This window comes from Schistocerca piceifrons, chromosome 1 (genome assembly GCF_021461385.2).
Source record: "Schistocerca piceifrons isolate TAMUIC-IGC-003096 chromosome 1, iqSchPice1.1, whole genome shotgun sequence".
Taxonomy (NCBI): Eukaryota; Metazoa; Arthropoda; class Insecta; order Orthoptera; family Acrididae; genus Schistocerca; species Schistocerca piceifrons.
In genome coordinates, this window is record NC_060138.1 from 1,135,088,688 (window position 1) to 1,135,108,290 (window position 19,603).

Below are 19,603 nucleotides of genomic sequence, written 5' to 3' on the forward strand. Positions count from 1 at the left end.
TCTTTATCAACGATGATAATGTCCTGTCTGGTAAGCCGTCAGGTATTTTATCGTTTCGCCCAAGGGGGGGTCCCTCTAACCTAAAAAACCCCCGTGTGCACGCCACACGTACTCTGCTACCCTAGTAGCTGCTTCCGGTGTGTAGTGCACGCCTGACCTGTCTAGGGGGGCCCTACAGTTCTCCACCCAATAACGGAGGTCGATGAATTTGCAACCATTATAGTCGCAGAGTCGTCTGAGCCTCTGGTTTAGACCCTCCACATGGCTCCAAACCAGAGGACCGCGATCGACTCTGGGCACTATGCTGCAGATATTAAGCTCAGCTTGCACTCCGCGTGCGATGCTGGTTGTCTTCACCAAATCAGCCAGCCGTCGGAAGGAACCAAGGATGGCCTCAGAACCCAAGCGGCAGGCGTCATTCGTTCCGACATGTGCTACTATCTGCAGCCGGTCACACCCAGTGCGTTCAATAGCTGCCGGAAGGGCCTCCTCCACATTACGGACGAGACCCCCCGGCAAGCACACCGAGTGCACACTGGCATTCTTCCCCGACCTACCCGCTATTTTCCTGAGGGGCTCCATAACCCGCCTAACGTTGGAGCTCCCTATAACTAATAGGCCCGCCCTCTGTGACTGTCGGGACCTTGCTGGAGAATCGGCCACTGGCCCAACAGGCGAGGCATCCTGTGGTGGCTCGGAAACGATGTCATCACCACTAGGAAGCACCCCGTACCTGTTGGAAAGGGGTAAGGCAGCTGCCACGTGGCCAGATCCCACCTTCGCCTTTCGGCCAGGCACGCGCGAGCCCACCACTGCCCGCCATTCACCCTGGAGTGATGGCTGACCGGTAAGATGCTCACTGCCGGAAGACGCAGCGACATTAGGGGTTTCATGTGATTCCAAGGCCACCGAAGTAGGCATAGGTCTCACCACAGTTGCCCCAACGCCACTACGAGCCGACGCCTGCGCCTCGAGCTCGATGAGCCTAACAGACAAAGCCTCCACCTGCCCCCGAAGAGTGGCCAATTCTCCTTGCGTCCGCTCACAACAACCACAGTCCCTACACATGACTATGTTTACCCTACTCTATACGGTGACAAATTCCCAAGATAATCTTCTGATGAGCTACTCTGATAATCAAGAAACACTCACTGAAATACGAGACGCGAAAACTACGCTAGGTTTTCCCAGAAAAACTATTTAAAAGCTAAGCGCAGCAAATAAGCACAAAAACGCTTTATACAAACAGTACTCACTGCTGCTGGTGCTCTCGCTCTGGCTGTCACATTCTTCTGTAGCACCACATTTCAAAAGCTTCTATTCTCTTCTTGTCCAAACTGGTTATCGTCCATGTTTCACTTCCATACATGGCTACACTCCATACAAATACTTTCAGAAACGACTTCCTGACACTTAAATCTATACTCGATGTTAACAAATTTCTCCTCTTCAGAAACGATTTCCTTGCCATTGCCAGTCTACATTTTATATCCTCTCTACTTCGACCATCATCAGTTATTTTACTCCCTAAATAGCAAAACTCCTTTACTACTTTAAGTGTCTCATTTCCTAATCTAATCCCCTCAGCATCACCCGATTTAATTTGACTACATTCCATTATCCTCGTTTTGCTTTTGTTGATGTTCATCTTATATCCTCCGTTCAAGACACTGTCCATTCCGTTCAACTGCTCTTCCAAGTCCTTTGCTGTCTCTGACAGAATTACAATGTCATCGGCGAACCTCAAAGTTTTTACTTCTTCTCCATGAATTTTAATACCTACTCCGAATTTTTCTTTTGTTTCCTTTACTGCTTGCTCAATATACAGGTTGAATAACATCGGGGAGAGGCTACAACCCTGTCTCACTCCTTTCCCAACCACTGCTTCCCTTTCATGCCCCTCGACTCTTATAACTGCCATCTGGTTTCTGTACAAATTGTAAATAGCCTTTCGCTCCCTGTATTTTACCCCTGCCACCTTCAGAATTTGAAAGAGAGTATTCCAGTTAACGTTGTCAAAAGCTTTCTCGAAGTCTACAAATGCTAGAAACGTAGGTTTGCCTTTTCTTAATCTTTCTTCTAAGATAAGTCGTAAGGTTAGTATTGCCTCACGTGTTCCAACATTTCTACGGAATCCAAACTGATCTTCCCCGAGGTCCGCTTCTACTAGTTTTTCCATTTGTCTGTAAAGAATTCGCGTTAGTATTTTGCAGCTGTGACTTATTAAACCGATAGTTCGGTATTTTTCACATCTGTCAACACCTGCTTTCTTTGGGATTGGAATTATTATATTCTTGTTGAAGTCTGTGGGTATTTCGCCTGTCTCATACATCTTGCTCACCAGATGGTAGAGTTTTGTCATGACTGGCTCTCCGAAGGCCATCAGTAGTTCTAATGGAATGTTGTCTACTCCCGGGGCCTTGTTTCGACTCAGGTCTTTCAGTGCTCTGTCAAACTCTTCACGCAGTATCTTATCTCCCATTTCATCTTCATCTACATCCTATTCCATTTCCATTATATTGTCCTCAAGTACATCGCCCTTGTATAAACCCTCTATATACTCCTTCCACCTTTCGGCCTTCCCTTCTTTGCTTAGAACTGGGTTGCCATCTGAGCTCTTGATATTCATACAAGTGGTTCTCTTCTCTGCAAAGGTCTCTTTAATTTTCCTGTAGGCAGTATCTATCTTACCCCTAGTGAGACAAGCCTCTACATCCTTACATTTGTCCTCTAGCCAACCCTGCTTAGCCATTTTGCACTTCCTGTCATCTCATTTTTGAGACGTTTGTATTCCTTTTTGCCTGCTTCATTTACTGCATTTTTATATATTCTCCTTTCATCAATGAAAGTCAATATTTCTTCTGTTACCCAAGGATTTCTATTAGCCCTCGTCTTTTTACCTACTTGATCGTCTGCTGCCTTCACTACTTCATCCCTCAGAGCTACCCATTCTTCTTCTACTGTATTTCTTTCCCCCATTCCTGTCAATTGTTCCCTTATGCTCTCCCTGAAACTCTCTACAACCTCTGGTTCTTTCAGTTTATCCAGGTCCCATCTCCTTAAATTCCCACCTTTTTGCAGTTTCTTCAGTTTTAATCTGCAGTTCATAACCAATAGATTGTGGTCAGAATCCACATCTGCCCCTGGAAATGCCTTACAATTTAAAACCTGGTTCCTAAATCTCTGTCTTACCAATATATAATCTATCTGATACCTTTTAGTATCTCCAGGATTCTTCCAGGTATACAACCTTCTTTTATGTTTCTTGAACCAAGTGTTAGCTATGATTAAGTTATGCTCTGTGCAAAATTCTACAAGGCGGCTTCCTCTTTCATTTCTTCCCCCCAATCCATATTCACCCACTATGTTTCCTTCTCTCCTTTTTCCTACTGACGAATTCCAGTCATCCATGACTATTAAATTTTCGTCTCCCTTCACTACCTGAATAATTTCTTTTATCTCGTCATACATTTCATCAATTTCTTCATCATCTGCAGAGCTAGTTGGCATATAAACTTGTACTACTGTAGTAGGCATGGGCTTTGTGTCTATCTTGGCCACAATAATGCGTTCACTATGCTGTTTGTAGTAGGTAACCCGCACTCCTATTTTTTATTCATTATTAAACCTACTCCTGCATTACCCCTATTTGATTTTGTATTTACAACCCTGTAATCACCTGACTAAAAGTCTTGTTCCTCCTGCCACCGAACTTCACTAATTCCCACTATATCTAACTTTAACCTATCCATTTCCCTTTTTAAATTTTCTAACCTACCTGCCCGATTAATGGATCTGACATTCCACGCTCCGATCCGTAGAACGCTAGTTTTCTTTCTCCCGATAACGACGTCCTCTTGAGTAGTCCGCGCCCGGAGATCCGAATGGGGGACTATTTTACCTCCGGGATATTTTACCCAAGAGGACGCCATCATCATTTAATCATACAGTAAAGCTGCATGCTCTCGGGAAAAATTACGGCTGTAGTTTCCCCTTGCTTTCAGCCGTTCGCAGTACCAGCACAGCAAGGCCGTTTTGGTTAATGTTACAAGGCCAGATCAGTCAATCATCCAGATTGTTGCCCCTGCAACTACTGAAAAGGCTGCTGCCCCTCTTCAGGAACCACACGTTTGTCTGGTCTCTCAACAGATACCCCTCCGTTGTGGTTGCACCTACGGTACGGCCATCTGTATCACTGAGGCACGCAAGCCTCCCCACCAACGGCAAGGTCCATGGTTCATGGGGGGGGGGGGGGGGGGGGGGGAATAAACAGTAGCAGTGCCAATATTGTATTAGGTACCGAAAGCTGGTTGAAGCCGGACGTAAAAAGCAGTGAAATTTTGAACTCGGATTGGACAATGTTTAGGAAGGATAGGACTGATGCTATGGGAGGTGGTGAGTTCATTGCAGTTAAAAGCTATTTAAACGCAGTTGAGATCGATACTGGGTCGAACTGTGAAATATTCTGGATAAAGCTGTCAATGAGACAAGGATTGGCCATTGTATTAGGATGTTTTTATAGACCACCAGCACCCGCAACAAACGTCGCAGAACATTTCAGGGAAAGTCTTGAGTACATAGGAAGTAAATATCCAAATTGTCCATTAGTTATAGGTGTAGACTTTAATCTAGCATCCATTGACTGGGAAAATTTCACGTTTTTCACAGGGTGCAGGTTTTTCTAGGAGCGCTCTCAACATACAACCTTGAGCAGCGTAGAGTTTTCTTGTTTGGGAAAGCATATAAAAGTGTCATTAATGAATATCTTCATAGTCAGCTCCACGCATTCACCACGGGACACAAAGATATTGGGCATCTTTGGTCGGAATTTAAAGGTATTGTCCACCATGTGCTAGAGAAGTAGGTGCCTAGCAAAAGTATAGGGGAGGGAAAGCATCGACCTTGGTACAACAAACATATTCGGAAGTTGCTGAGAAAGCAGAGAACTTTGCACAGTCGTTTTAAACGTAGTCATTGCTCCGCTGACAAACAGAAATTATGCGAAATGAAAGCAGCTGTCAGAAGGACGATGAGAGATTCTTTTAACGAATTTGAAAGCAATATTTTATCTGTAGATTCTAAAAATAACCCCAAAAATTTTGGTCGTACGTAAAAGCTATGAACGCTACAAATAATTCAATACTTTCTCTTGCTGACAGTACGGGTAATGTAACTGATGATGATAAACAGAGGGCCGAAATTCTAAACCTAGCCTTCAAAAACTAGTTTACTGTAGAGGATTGCAGCACCATGCCCCCTTTCAATTATGGAACAAACGCAAGGATGGCTGACACAGTGTTTAGTGTATCTGGGATTTTAAAACAGTTAAGATCCTTAGACGCCAGAAAGGCATCTGACCCAGACGGTATCCCCGTAAGATTCTATGTTGACTATGCTACAAATATAGCACCATTCTTATCCATCATATATCAGAGATCATTGGAACAGTAGAAAGTTCCATGGGACTGGAAGAAGGCCCAGGTCATATTAATCCATAAAACAGGTAGAAAATCGGATGCACATAATTACCGGCCAATTTCACTGACATCGATTTGTTGTAGAATCATGGTAAATTTTTGTGCTGAGACATAATGACCTTTCTAGACTCTGAGAAGCTCATCTGCAGAAACCAGCACGGTTTTAGGAAACAGCGGTCATGCGAGACACAGCTGGCCCTCTTTGTGCATGGTATACAACAGGCTCTAGATACCGGCTCCCAGGTCTATGTCATATTTCTCGACTTTCGTAAGGCGTTCGACTCAGTTCCGCACTGTCGCTTGGTACAAAAAGTGCAAGCTTACGGTCTATCCGGTGACATATGCGGTTGGATAGAAAGTTTTCCAACAGACAGGAAGCAGTATGTCGTCCTGAACGGGGTGACTTCAACAGAACCAAGCATAACTTCAGGTGAGCCCCAGGGCAGCGTAATAGGTCCTCTGCTTTTTACGATTTACGTAAACGATCTGGTTGATGGTAAGCAAGATATCAGCTTAAAAAAAAATCTCGTCTTCCATTCGAATGAAATTACGATACGAATCCCGATCTTGAAATCTATGTGATGAAGCGTATTATTTCAGAGTGTTGATAGTCAACGCAATATCGAGAATATGGATACTATGGGTGCACAAACTGACTTCTTGGGTACTATACCTCAGCTATATTCAATTTAAAACCTAAAATGGGATGAAAATTCAATTGAGTTAATGAATAACTTCTATTAGCATGAATCTCAAATCGTTGTACATCATTATGTACTGTTCTAGCCATCGACGAATGCAGAATCTTCTTCGCGATTTTCTCCACTCTTCTTCGACAATCGCTATCAGAGAGCTAACGCAACTATTTTACGCGCCATTGGTTTAAAGAGTGAGTCTACAGAATTCATTGCTTGATACTTAATGCGCAAATTGTACCAAAGAGATGCGCTTTTGATAGATTATCGTTGAGCTGTAGCACTAAAAGGTTATACTTTCGTAAGTACACACCATCAACTAATGGAAACCGCTACCAACCGATAGGAGAACTATACCTAAGAGTTCGCAGTTGAGGAATAATCGTATATATCTAGGCTATTATCAATAGGAGAACTAAATCATTTTAGTTTTATATTTATTAACAGAAAATCTGCATGCTCAGAAAACTACAGCAGCAGAGAAGTAATACTTTTATTGAACTTTTCAAAAATACAAAAAACGGGAAATGCGCATTCCTTCGTTCACCTGCGCTTAAGAGTATGCGAAACATGTCCAAAGAGTAGGCATTTAGCAAATGTCATAAATGAGCGCAATATCAGCTCCAAATGAAGAGCACTGTTCGTGCCACCGTCTCCCACACTTAATGCAATGAATCCAGTCCACTGGAAACGCAAACATCTACGTTCTCTACTCTCAGCTTTCAGTCTTTTCCTTAAAGCAGACTCCTTCGTATCTAGAACGGCGGCAGCCTTGGTTTGCTTTCTCCATTTTCACTTCGTTGTCTGGCCTTCAGTTTAGATGAGCTACCTGTCCAATTTTCGTACTTAATTTGAAGTCATTCGGAAACAAAACCTATCCTTCGAATTCCACAACGCACGCAAGAGGTACAAATTTGCAGTTTTGCCCTAAAGAGAGACCGAGCGAGGTTGCGCAATGGTTAGCACGCTAGACTCGCATTCGGGAGGACGACGATTCAAACCCGCGTCCGGCCATTCTGACTTAGATTTTCCTTGATTTCCCTAAATCGCTTCAGGCAAATGCCGGGATGGCTCCTATGAGGGTCACGGTCGACATTCTTCCTCATCCTTTCTTAATCCGATGGGATAGATGACCTCGCTGTTTGGCCCCGTCCCCCAAATCAACCAGTCCTAAACAGAACACATGCACTCTTCGGGAACGTTGTATGCGCGCTCCTTCTCATAGAACCAATGATTCCAAGCGAAGTCAACAGACGGCACCACACGTCACATTTGCAAAACATGTGGATGCAGTACGATAGATTGCTTGCCAGCCTTTCAAAATGCAATCAAGAATTGAAGGCTATTTATTGCTCGTGTATTCTGTGTGTAACTTGTGTAACAGATTACCAGAACTACATCAAGTAAGCTGAAAGTGGTTCTTAGCTGTTTTACTTCGAAAACACAGAATTTCTTCACACAACTTCTGCGAGGTGTTTCTGATAGTACTCTGAACACAACAACGTCAATCGCGAGTAGATTAGTTTAGTCAACTGTCGGGAACACAAGCTGCGCTCTCTTTGGGACTGCGAATTCTTTGGTACATCTATCCTATGTACTCGTAGTTAGCTGTCGGTTTATTAGAACAAATCGCAGCTAAATTCGGCGCGTTTTCGAGAGATCCTCAATTTGCTGATGCTTAGAAGCAACTTACATTCGTACCACATACACTATGACAAGGAAAACCCACTAAATGCGATGCTTGACGTCATACAAAATGGCGGCTCCCATGTTCTGTTTGTGACGTAAAATGATGTCGCTTTCCCCTCCACGAGACAAAAACCTTCTATGCTAGTTCTTTGTTTCACGCTCCGCAGTGTAGTGGAACGTGCAATTCCACACTGTGACGTCACCAGCTACTCGTCCACGTCCCGTGAGAGGATGGCCTCATGGCTTCGGCGCTCCACGCTCTTCACTTCGAGGCGAACGATTCATTGCGAGCGAAAAGCAACACTCTCTCAAGTAGATTGCGGACCGCCTCAGTTTGCAGAATGGCTTCCAGCATATAACCGTTAACTACTCCCGCATCTGGCTGATCCATCCAGTTGGTTTTTAATTTTTGGCGGAAGTATGCAAGACAGAATTCGGTATTTGTTTTCAAATGCACATTCAAACCTCTTCTGCAGACCCAAAAAGAACTGCATCAAGCAGAGGTCTGCAAAGTGTCGGCTTAGAGGCCAACTCATTCAGCTTTTGTTTCAAAGCTGTCAAAGTCGGGAGAGGGAATCCCATGAACATGTTGTGTCCACCTTGTAGTAAGTTCAGACCCTGTACCAGTGGATTCACCACTTCACAACATTCTCTCGGGAAAGTACTTTCTTCAGGGGTTAGTCTTGACAATGAACAACAATCCATTCAGCTGTCAATTTTTTAATTGCTACTATCACCAGTATGCAGATCCATTGGAGAGCCTCATCCACTGCACTCCAACTTGTAATGTGTTGACTGATTCCGTTTGTTCCCCAAACGTAGAGCACTTTACAATGGAGATCATTGAAGCTTTTTCTGAATTTTGAATTTTCAAGTGCATGCTCAGAATCTTTCACGGCAATCTCTTACTGATTATAACATATTGAAGATATTTACAAATTCTAAATCCTCACAATCATCATGAATTGCGTTATTTTCTTCTTGTTCGTCAGTAATATTTTGCCTCTGAAACAAGCTAAAAACACTGCAAAAAGTTTGTGCCATTTTTTGTTGTGGTGCTAGATACTTTACGTTGTCTGTGGTATTCTAACAATGTGTTACTTATATCCTTGACCAGAGGTTCGTATGTATGTCTTCGTTCCAAACATTTACTTGCCAACACTGTAATTTTTCTTTCCAGTGTGATTGGATCAAGCCAGCGAGCAGTTATTCCAATGAAACTCCTAAAACACAATAAAGTAACGTAGTTCAAAAATCAATGAACCGAAATTGAAAACACAATTGAGAACTATGTTGATCTCGATATTAAATTATAAAATAGGCGAAATGAGTAACTGTTGACCTCCACATTAAATTATAAAATAGGCTAAATAAGTAAATAAAATATAAAGTAAAAAAAAATTTGAGAGATTTATGAGCGTGGCTTTTGCCTTTACTACATACATCACTGGTAGTCGCCGCCAATCTCACCTTCTAAATTTCGCCTTGGATTTAATTTTTCATTCTCTCAAATTTCTTATTTAATCTTTCGCTTACAGTTTTTCTTTTTTCACAATTGACAGAGACTTTGGCAAACCCAGACGTGCAAGATCTCGAAAATACGGCTCTTCTACGGGATGGATGAGCGTTCTCTACGATCAAGTTCAGTATTGCTTTGTCAACCATACTTCGCGTTACATACTGTGAAGTTGAAGGGTTGCTCAAAGGGTTCAGTATCGTTTGTTTCTAGGTTGGCCCTCTAACCGTACTGTTGTACTTTCTTTTTGTGTCTTACGTTATGTTTTCCTCAATCTGTTTAAGGGAATGTGGATGTTTGCTCTAAACGAAAGTGAGAATCGAATATAAGAGTATTAGCTTTTTCATGTTGATAGATATAAATATTGAGAATATTTCCTATTTAAATAGAACGATGTTATCAATCACAATTTTATTTAAGTACCTGACGCTATCAGCAAGCATAAAACGTAACCTTTAGGGGCCGACATGTTATTTAAGTTCACTGAGTACCTCCTACTGCTTTGTATTCTTTTTCCACTGGCTCTCATTATTTGCAACAGAAGGAACCATTTTGCCATCCAGCGTCAAAAATTCGAACACTTCAGAGTAAGCTGCCAAAGACATTCAAGCGTCTGCTTCCTTCTCCATGTCGGAAAGTTGTGGAAATGAATGTAGTAACATCGGAGGTTGAATGCTATTCAGGTGTGACACGTCACGTGAATGTTATATACTCATTGTTGAGTATATAATTTACAGATGAAAATGTTATGAATGAATGAGTAGGAATTAAATGCAATAGTTACACTAGAATTATAGTTCATACATTTCCTATGCACGTTGTTGAAGAGATATAATTTCGAAACAATTACTTTTTTTCAAAATAAAACCCGGTGTTACACCGTCTTAAGATTTTCACAACAAAATATGTTACGTGCGATAAAAAAGTAACAACACTACGTTAAATCGTTATCGATAACAGTAACTTACTTGACGTAAAAGTTCCTTTATGGTAATAATAACGCCGTTACCGATCGTTACCTTTGAAAAGTACCTGTAACAAGTAACGGCGGTACAAGTACGTGTGACTACCTAAATCTCGTTTCAATTACACTGACGGAAAAAAATCGCAACGCCATGCAGTAATTAATGTAGAATAATGAAAGTATGGGAACACTTTTATGTAACACTTGTTAAGTGATTAACATTGCAAGATGAGAGTGTAAGCACGAGATAAGCCATTGCAAGTGTGAAAAGCTGGTACATTAGTAACCGGTGTAACCACCAGAATGTTGAATGCAAACGTGCATCCATTGCGTTGTAAGGGTGCTGGATGTCAGTTTGTGGGGTGGAGTTGCATGACTGTTGCACTTGGGCGGTCAGTACAAGGACGGTCAGAGCTGGTTGTGAATGGCACTGGAGTTGTCGTCCGATTATGTCCCATATGTGCTCCATTGGAGACAGATCTGGTGACTGAGCAGCCCAAGGCAATATGTCGACACTCTGTAGAGCATGTTGGGTTAAAACAGCGGTGTATGGGCGAGCGTTATCTTGTTGGAAAACACGCCCTGCAATACTGTTCATGAATGGCAGCACAACAGGTCGAAGCACCAGATGAACGTAAAAATTTGCAGTCAGGCTGCTGTCGTACGAAATCATACCACAGATCAAAACTCTAGGCGTAGAACCAGTGTGTTACGGCAAGAAAAAAGGAATAAGAGTGAGACAGAGTTAATACTGTCATCCTTCTTTACCTCCTCTGCTATACTGCAGATGACGTGTCACTGAGCACATTTGTACTGTGCATGCAGTACACGTGAGGTGCCTAGTTGCTTCCACTGCCCTGTGTGGAACACATAAGTTCTTGTACACTTCACTAACCTGCTTTCTTCATGATGATGATGTCCTCAGCGCAGAAAACAGCACGAAGGTCGTGGATTCTTTTTCTTGAGGCTGAAATTAACTTTGCAAGGAACTGCTGCTACTAATAAACTATAACTCATTTGGGATGCCACTCGCGTTTTTATTGATATAGACACGAGAAACTATTCTTGATCACAACGTATTGAACATATCTTTCCACAGTCATTATATCTGGCTAAAATAACATGGAATACATCCTGCCACAGACAACATGTCTGTCTACTGGAACCGTCAGAACTGGAGAATAAAATTACATGAATCAAATACTACTATTACAGACAACATGTCTGTACCTAGCGACGCACCGGCCGGAGTGGCCGTGCGGTTCTGCGCGCTACAGTCTGGAACCGAACGACCGCTACGGTCGCAGGTTCGAATCCTGCCTCGGGCATGGATGTTTGTGATGTCCTTAGGTTAGTTAGGTTTCAGTAGTTCTAAGGTCTAGGGGACTGATGACCTCAGATGTTAAGTCCCATAGTGCTCAGAGCCATTTGAACCTAGCGACGGTCGGAACTGTAGTAAATAAAATTGCATGAAACAAATACTGCTATAACAGACAACATGTATGTCTACTGGAACGGTCAGAGCTGGAGAGCCGGACTGCCCGAGACACTTCGCGCGCCAAGCCAGCAAGGCGTGACCCGAACGCCACCGAAGTGCATCGGCAGTAATATCGTCAGTCTTTTGATTTAGTAATACTTTGATTTTAATAATTTTGAAATGATTGATTGATAGCTGGCTGTTGAGAGAAGTTTATTTAAAATGAAGTAATTTGGATGACAGGTTTAATTAATAATAGCAACTAAAGTTTAACGTTTTGGCGCCCTACCGCCGAACACAGCAGCCAATCACAGAGCAGCAGCATCATGCAGGCGGTCTTTCTCACGGGAATGGTACCGAATCTAACATCTGTCACCGGTACCTCATCCCACATTGCGTCATCTCTATGCTTCTTGCATCTCCACGGCCCTGGGAATAGTTTCCTGGAGCCTAATATGATGGCTGAATAAGCCAGAAATATTACAGTGTCTAGCACGCAGACAGGTTGGTTTGGTTGCAGGCCCTCAAATGGCATGCATCTAACCAACAAACGGCCATCACTGGCACCGAGGCAGAACCAGCTTTCATCAGCAAACACAACAGACCTCCATCCCATCCTCCTATGAGGTATCGCTTGACACCACTGACGTAGCTAACGGTGGTGGTATGGAGTCAGTGGTCCTTGAAGCTGTCCTTGGAGTAACCGATTTGTAACAGTTCGTTGTGTCACCGTGGTGCCGACTGCTGCTCAAATTGCTGTTGCGGATGCAGCACTATACGGCAGAGCCCTACACCGAACACGGTGGTCTTCCCTCTTGGTAGTGCCACGTGGCCGTCTGAGGCCCTGTCTCTTTGAGAACGGTACATTCTCGTGACCACCGCCCCCAGCAATCATGTACAGTGGCCTACATCCCTGTCAAGTCTTTCTGCAGTATCGCAGAAGGAACATCCAGATTCTCATAGCTCTATTACATGACCTCGTACAAACTCAGTGAGGTGTTGACAAATGTGTCTTTGTCACCGTAAAGGCGTTCTTGACTAACATCAACTCACTGCGTCCAATCTCAACGGTAACTAACGCTCACGGCCTTTACGGCGTGTATTTAAAGCAAACATGGTCTGCACCCTCATACTGGCGGTACTAGCGCCATTCTTATATGAGGGGTGCGAAATCTGAATAGACATCATCTTTCAGATGTAGAAACACGCCTACCAACCTTCCTTTATGTTTCACAACTTCCTCTTGGTGTTGCGATTTTTCGTCAAGCTGTATATACCTGTACAAACAGCCCTTTGTGTTGGTGCAGTTGGTATACAGTGTGGTTCAAGTGGTTCAAATGGCTCTGAGCACTATGGGACTTAACATCGGAGTTCATCAGTCCCCTAGAACTTAGAACTACTTAAACCTAACTGACCTAAGGACATCACACACATCCATGCCAGAGGCAGGATTCGAACCTGCGACCGTAGTGGTCGCGCGGCTCCAGACTGAAGCGCCTAGAACCGCTGGGCTACAGCGGCCGGCCTATACAGTGTGGAGTACATTCATGATGGCTTCAGCTACCATTAGACCTTATGTGGGTAGTGGAAAAAATGAGAAGCGAAAGAGAAGTCTGACTTCAGCAACTGTACAGCAAGTCTTCAGATTCCCAACAGGCAAATGTAATACTGGCTAACCAAATGTAATTATACAAAGCGTCATCGATCTCGTTTTAGTGATGACTGATGACATTTTACTGTTTTCTTCTAGTGCAGATGATCTTGAACAACTAGTGGGATAACTTTATAGAGGAACTTCAGAAGTGCGTCCAAAAAACAATTCCAAAAGTATTAACATAATGTGTAGTCTGCACGTTGAAAGTAAGGTGGTTAAAACAATTATTATTGGAACGTTTTCCCTAAAACTTCTCCATAATCTAATTAATGACCCACTATTGAAATTAGACTACCAAATGAATTCGAATTGCTAGTGATACATGAAAGGTCAGATGTAACCGAAACAAACACCAATGATTGTGAAACTAATAAGTGCTGCTCCACTTTTTTCCCTGTATAATGAAGGATATGTGTAATGTTTTACTGTAAGCTGGGTCCACTAGCTGACCGTGGGAGCATGAGGACCACAGGCGTACTGCTGCAAGCGAGTCGTAAAACTGTTCCTCGCTGAAAGGCAGAGTCCCGGGCAGGTACACAATGAACGTACAGGCGCTGTCAGGGGCGGCGCCCCACGCTAGGATAAGCACTTCGCAGAGGGCAGAAGGCAGCATTGGGCAGACTGCAAACATCCACTGTGAGAAGCAGCGTAAAGAATGCTTTCTACATCTACATCTACATACATACTCCGCAATCCACCATACGGTGAGTGGCGGAGGGTACCTCGTACCACAACTAGCATCTTCTCTCCCTGATCCACTCCCAAACAGAACGAGGGAAAAATGACTGCCTATATGCCTCTGTACGAGCTCTAATCTCTCTTATCTTATCTTTGTGGTCTTTCCGCGAAATGTAAGTTGGCGGCAGTAAAATTGTACTGCAGTCAGCCTCAAATGCTGGTTCCCTAAATTTCCTCGGTAGCGATTCACGAAAAGAACGCCTCCTTTCCTCTAGAGACTCCCACCCGAGTTCCTGAAGCATTTCTGTAACACTCGCGTCATGATCAAACCTACCAGTAACAAATCTAGCATCGCGCCTCTGAATTGCTTCTATGTCCTCCCTCAATCCGACCTGATAGGGATCCCAAACGCTCGAGCAGTACTCAAGAATAGGTTGTATTAGTGTTTTATAAGCGGTCTCCTTTACAGATGAACCACATCTTCCCAAAATTTTACCAATGAACCGAAGACGACTATCCGCCTTCCCCACAACTGCCATTACATGCTTGTCCCACATCATATCGGTCGGCAATGTTACGCCCAAATATTTAATCGACGTGACTGTGTCAAGCGCTACACTACTAATAAAGTATTCAAACATTACGGGATTCTTTTTCCTATTCAGCTGCATTAATTTACATTTATCTGTATTTAGAATTAGCTGCCATTCTTTACACCAATCACAAATCCTGTCCAAGTCATCTTGTATCCTCCTACAGTCACTCAACGACGACACCTTCCCGTACACCACAGCATCATCAGCAAACAGCCGCACATTGCTATCCACCCTATCCAAAAGATCATTTATATAAATAGAAAACAACAGCGGACCTATCACACTTCTCTGGGGCACTCCAGATGATACCCTCACCTCCGATGAACACTCACAATCGAGGACAATGTACTGGGTTCTGTTACTTAAGAAGTCTTCGAGCCACTCACGTACTCGGGAACCAATCCCATATGCTCGTACCCTAGTTAGGGGTCTGCAGTGGGGCACCGAGTCAAACGCTTTTCGGAAGTCAAGGAATATGACATCCGTCTGATACCCTTCATCCATGGTTCGCAAGATATCATGTGAAAAAAGGGCGAGTTGCGTTTCGCAGGAGCGATGCTTTCTAAAGCCGTGCTGTCTCTGTCTCAAGGAAATTCATTATATTCGAACTGAGAATATGTTCGAGAATCCTGCAACAAATCGATGTTAAGGATATTGGTCTGTAATTTTGAGGATCCGTCCTTCTACCCTGCTTATATACAGGCGTCACCTGCGCTTTTTTCCAGTCGCTCGGGACTTTTCGTTGGGCAAGAGATTCGCGATAAATGCAAGCTAAGTAAGGAGCCCGTGCAGCAGAGTACTCTTTGTTAAACCGACTTGGAATCCCATCAGGACCTGGCGATTTATTTATTTTCAACTCATTCAGCTGCTTCACAACCCCAGGGATGTCTATCACTATGTCCTCCATACAGGAATCTGTACGAGACTCAAACGGCGGCATGTTTGTACGATCCGCCTGCGTGAAAGATTTCTCAAATACTAAATTTAAAATTTCAACTTTCGTTTCGCTGTCTTCTGTTGATAGGCCAGACTGATCAGTGAGTGACTGGATGGAAACCTTCGACCCGCTTACCGATTTTACGTAAGACCAGAATTTCCTTGCGTTTTTAGCAAGCTCTTTTGCTAAGGTATGACGGTGGTAGTGGTTGAATGCTTCGCGCATCGCTCTTTATACAGCAGCACGAATCTCTACTAACTTTTGCGTGTCCTAATTCTCCCGATCTTTCTTGTACCACGAGTGCAACTGCCTTTGCTTCCTGAGCATTCTCCGAATTGCTCTGTTAAACCACGGTGGGTCTTTTCCGTCCGTAACCCACTTATTCGGCACATACTTGTCCAATGCGTGATTTACAATGTGTTTCTTTCTAAACAGATAGAGATCTGAAAGAGGACTGTGTGTTATCCAGCACTATTAAATCTGAGCACCGAGCAGCGACGCGCTCCATTACGCCCGCCGCTAACATCGCAGGCCAAATCAAACCACACCGATTGGCCACCCATAATACTCAACGACTGGTCGCCCGGAATATACAGCGACCCCAGCCACTGACTCCATAAACTATGGAGCCTTATTTAACGCCGCTACTGACATCTTCAAGCCTTCCCTCTTGCCCGACGTCATCGAACGTACGGACACCTCCGATCCTCCCCTTGCTCCTAGCTTCCAGTACTTGGGCCACACACCACCGTCAGAACGTAACACTCCCATCACTACACAGGACATCAGCCTCACACTCGGCACTAAAGTAACACCACCCCTGGCAACGACTGCATTACCTATTGCCATTTAAAACACTGCACCCCCATCCTTCCTTCCAGTCCTTGCCGCCCTCTACAACTAAATCCTTGCCACCAGCTTCTACCCCAACCTGTGGAAGACCTCATATCCTGGTGTTCCCCAACCTAACAAGCCTCTGTCTGATGCCTCTTCCTATCGCCCTATCTGCCTCACCTCAGGGTTCAACAAGCTCCACCCTTACCTGGTGCATCCACCGACACCGACACCACCTCCTCTCCAACACCCAAGTGGCTTTCGACCTTCCTTCACTGCCGGCGACCAACTCCGACGCCTCTCCCTCCAGCTTAACATCCATCACTCTGCCATTTTTGTCTCCCTAGACCTCAAAAAGGCCTACGACCACGTGTAGCACCCCAGTCTCTGTTTAATCTCCAGAGCTACAGCCTTCCTATCAACTATATCCATCTGATTGCCTCCTCCCTCTCCCACCAGCCCTACTGCATTACCGTTCATAACACTGATTCCCACACATTATACCCCTATGCAGGTGTGTCCCAGGGCTCTGTCTTCTCCCCTCTCCTCTACCTCCTGTACACAGCATATATGCCCCAAGCCCCTCCTTCAGTCCATCTCCTGCAGTATGCCTATGACACTGCCTTTCTTGCCCTCGCTTCTACCCTTCAATGGTCCCAACGCCTTCTCGAGAATCACCTTGATCTTTTTGCCACTTGGCGTAACCTGTGGCTCCTAATAATCAGTCCTTACAAGACCTAGGCAATCATCGTAGGTTGTACCACTCGCTCCTTCCGGCTTCTGTCCTGTCCACCTCTCCCCCACCATCACCTACCTTGCACCTCACCTGGTTCCCTCATCTATGCTCTATCCAACCCAAAGCCCACAACCACCTCTGTCTCCTTAAACTCCTCTCTGCCACACCTACAAATCCTTGATCCATCCCATCCTCTGCTATGCCAGTCCCGCCTGGATCTCTGCCCCCCCCCCCCAAATTCTATAAGTCCCTCCAGATTCTCGAGCAACAGCACTCCGCCTCACACTCTGTATACGCCTCCCATCCCCATGCATGCTCTATGACCTGATTCTGTCCCCCCATCTGCTCCTTTTCCTCGAACATATCTGAGCCCTCTACACCTCCTACTGACTTTGTAAGTAGGCTGTTTAGGTTTTTATGCTGGTAACGCCACGTAGCGCTCTATATGAAAATCACTGGTTGTGCTGTGTGCAGTCTGTGGCTGATTGGCATTGTTGGAATATTGTAGTGTTGGGCAGCTGGATGTGAATAGCGTGTAGCGTTGCGCAGTTGGAGGTGAGCCGCCAGCAGTGGTGGATGTATATATATATATATATATATATATATATATATATATATATATATATATATATATATATATATATATGACTTTTGAACACTATTAAGGTAAATACATTGTTTGTTCTCTATCAAAACCTTTCATTTGCTAAGTATGTCTATCAGTAGTTAGTGCCTTCAGTAGTTAGAATCTTTTATTTAGCTGGCAGTATTGGCGCTCACTGTATTGCAGTAGTTCGAGTAATGAAGATTTTTGTGAGGTAAGTGATTCATGAAAGGTATAGGTTATTGTTAGTTGTAGGGATTTTTGGAAGTCAGATTGCATTGCACTAAAAATATTGTGTGCCAGTTTAAGCACAGTCATTTATAATTTTCCTAAGGGGACGTTTCAACTTGATCCTCCCCATGCCCTGGTTGGTCATCTTCCCGCCCACTGCCACGCCTTCACTGTTGTGTCCCACTAACCCTCCACCTCCACAACCTTCATCTCCTTTCCCAAGGTGGCTTCCATCAACTCTCCCTCCCAGATCACGCCCTCTCATCCTCCATTTATCCCTCCTATCAACTCTGATCCTCATCTCCCCCTCCCCCTACCTCTGTCCTTTTCCCGAGCTCCCTTTGTCCCCCCTTCCATCCTGTTTTTCCCCACCTACCCTCTCTTTGCCTCATTGTCTCCCCATGAGTCCTTTTGCTTCCCCTTCCTCTGCCTTCCCCAATCCTTCTCACGTCCGCCTTGTCCCCCTTTTTGTGTGTCCTCTCCCTCCATCGGCTCCCCCCCTTTCGCTTTTTCCTCTCCTCCCCCCTTTTTTCCCCTCCTATGTCCGGTCCTGCCCTTCCCCCCCCCCCCCCCCCCCTCTTATGCCTTAGGCTGTGGTGTGTCATCTTTGTGTCTACTCTATAGTGCAGTGTTTATGTGAGTGTTCAGTGTTATGCATCCCCTTTTTTTAAGCATTGCAAACAGAAACCAGACTGTCGCCGTGTTTTTTAATTGTGCCTGTCTACTTACTGTGTGTCTTCATTAGCATGGTCAACCTCGTGTTTTAATATTTAACTTCCACAACTTTCCGCCATTTTACAGTTTTTAAAAAATCGTCGTTTTATCGCCTTTATGTTGTTTGTTATCTTCTCATTATGTAGGCTGAAAAGCAACACATTAAGCTGCTGCCAGCCCGCCGCCCCCCCCCCCTTTCTGGGGGAATCTAAATTCAATAAAGGAAAAAAAAGGTCTTCAAGCCAGCTGTTAGAGGTGGGACGAACGGCTATTTTGGAGTAACCGTTATTTTTTTTATAACCGTTACTTTGAACGGTTATAAATAACTGTCAGTTATTTTTCACTACCGAATACTCCAGACAGGGTTAAAGCTACATAACGAATTAGGTGGAAACTATCAGTTTAGTTATCAGTTACAACTGCGAGTATTGCAAAGTGGTAGGAATGTCATATAAATCGTGCCAAAATCTTAGCTAATTAACTGTCCGGTACGTTTCAGTTGATGTTTGGACGGTTATTGGTGTTTCATGTTATATGCCTGTAGGTTATCGGTCGCTATTAGGAATATTATTCTCGCAACTGCAACAGAAAGTTCAAAATGGTTCAAATGGCTCTGAGCACTATGGGACTTAACATCTGCGGTCATCAGTCCCCTAGAAGTTAGAACTACTTAAACCTAACTAACCTAAGGACATCACACACATCCATGCCCGAGGCAGGATTCGAACCTGCGACCGTAGTAGTCGCGCGGTTCCGGACTGAGCGCCTAGAACCGCTAGACCACCGCAGCCGGCCAACAGA